Source organism: Aphanomyces invadans, assembly GCF_000520115.1.
Source record: "Aphanomyces invadans strain NJM9701 unplaced genomic scaffold supercont1.28, whole genome shotgun sequence".
NCBI classification, from domain to species: Eukaryota; Oomycota; class Saprolegniomycetes; order Saprolegniales; family Verrucalvaceae; genus Aphanomyces; species Aphanomyces invadans.
The window spans coordinates 688,193-690,603 of NW_008580173.1; positions in this window are offsets into that span (position 1 = coordinate 688,193).

Genomic DNA, 2,411 nt, shown 5'->3' on the forward strand with positions numbered 1-2,411 from the left:
CGAGCAATGAACGCATTTTCGATTGCTCGTGACTTCATTAGGAATAGTACTCCTTTGCCTCGAAGGTAACGATACTCTGCCAACAATTTCGTATTTGCCGCGGTCACGGTTCAGATATTTACTTCACCATCCATGAACATATGGCTCACGACTCGTAGGTCAGGTGGCATCAATGCTAACAATTTCACGGTTTTGAACTCGTCCGTTTCATTGATCTCTGCCGCTGCCATTGGCCGGGTCACGTCCTTGAACACAGCCAGAAAACGTCCAACGTTGATGATTTTGGTCCCATTTTAACCATGGTATTCGAACAACAAATCGATCCGAATCCACTCGAGTGTTGGGCTCGTGAACAGTGACCAATGCGTCGAATGCTGGTTTCGCCCGTTCAAGTCCTTCAATGTATTGGTACTGGGTTTCTTCCAAATTTTCTGTAAGAATCCCCAGGGCACTTGCATCTTCCAGCGCGTTGAAAACGAATCCATTTCCATCATCGACCGCCACTCCATCTCAAGACAAATAATTGAACTTCTTCGTCCGTAGCTTCTCGGAGAACCTCATCCGCCAACTTCCAAATTTGTCTTTCGTAATCGTCGAAGCAGGCATAGAAATGATCGATGATTGTACGTTCGTCTGTTTTGGGCTCATAACCTGTTCCAAAGGTCACAGGTCGTTCGCGCAGGTAGAGAGACAAATAAGAGGGAATTATGTAGGAACGAATAATGGATGCCTCGGAATGAAGTTGATGAATATGGACCAGCTCACGTCTCTTGGATACTGAACTTTCGGACGTCTCTTGGGATACGCTGAGTACTTGACATCGTCGGGCCAACCTCGATCAGGCTTTGTCGACACTTGACCCACCTGTCCAATAATGGCACTAATTGGTGGGGCACGGTTTTGGATGAACTACCGTGCTGGTTGGGGACACGCGAAGTGCCCTGCCCGAAGTGGTAAAAGGATTGATCGCGACAAGTGCCTGTCGAGCGAGTCAGAGTGTGCGGTATAATCTTGCAACAGTGTAGAAAAGACTATATCTAGAGGTGATCGATAGGTCGAATAATGGAGTCCCGAGAACGAGATGTGATTCTGAGGGTCAGCATCACGGATGGTATAAATTGAGACGAAAACGGCACCAGAGGATAACTGGGTCGGAACTGAGAAGTCCACCTTGGAGAAACACTGCGTCGAGACTGAGAGGTCGACGGAAGAGAATCACTACGTCTTGACTGAGAAGTCGACGGTGAAGGATGCAATCGAGGCGTCGACGCCGATGCATATGTATGACGACACGAGTAACTGGTCTGGCCATATTCACGGTCCTTTTTGGACACTGTAGTGCGAGTCGAGCCCTACACTGCGACTACGACTACGTCGGTCGGGAGGACGGTCGGGAGAATTGGCGCCGTGACTGCGACTACGACTACGACTGCGACGATCGTTGCGTCGCGAACCACCATAGGTGTGGAAGGAATCGTCACGATACTCCTCTCTCTACCCGCGGCCACACGATGGACTGCGGTAGTGCTCTTGTCGTGTGCACCCCGAGTCCAGCTTAATTCTGCTGAGGTCGGTTGCTGGATGTTGGATCAATCACGGGATGACTTAGTTCGGGACGACCTAGTCGGATAACTATCCTGTTATCGGTTAGTCGTCCCGGATTCCTGCCTCCTGGCAAGTTGCTACTCTATTGAGGGGAACGACGTGAGCTGACTAGGAAGGTAATGAGAAGTAGTTTGGATTTGCATTGCTTCCCGAAAGGAAGACGCCTTGCGAACAAACAAGGCGCGTACTCACAACTAAGATCTTTAGTGCACTACGAGTCTGAAATGGCTGACAGTAATCACGAAGAACAAGACCGATTGCGTTCGCCTGGAGGCAATGACGATAGGTCGCGGTCGCGGGAATGTGGTCGTACCTCCCGACGCCAGACGAGTGGCCGGCGTGGAGACTTCCAGCCAGTTCCGGCACCGTTCCGATCCCCGCGGCGACGCCAGCCGCAGCAGATCGACGTGGCCATGCCTTGGAGCGGTTATCCTCGGGCAACTGGGACGCCACAAGATCCCAGCCAATTCCCCCTCCCGGTTGGTGAGGACGAAGTGCTCCTGGTCCGTCGGCTGGACCAGAGCCGGCGTGTGCCCGTAATGGCGACCAGGATGACGACGACATGGGTGAAGACGCCCCGTATGCGGTACATGCACCGGCAATTCCCAATCCCCGAGCTTTAGTGGCTCAACCAAGCACGAGCATCGCGTTATTATGCGGTCGTACCTGAAATATGTGGCGCAAGTCAACGCGCTGCAGACAGCTGGAGCGAGACCGTTTGTTACCCCGGTGTCCGCGTGTATGGATCATTTCACCAAGCGGCGCGTGGCGCTGTGGGATTTTAACCGCCCATACAATCAAATCGC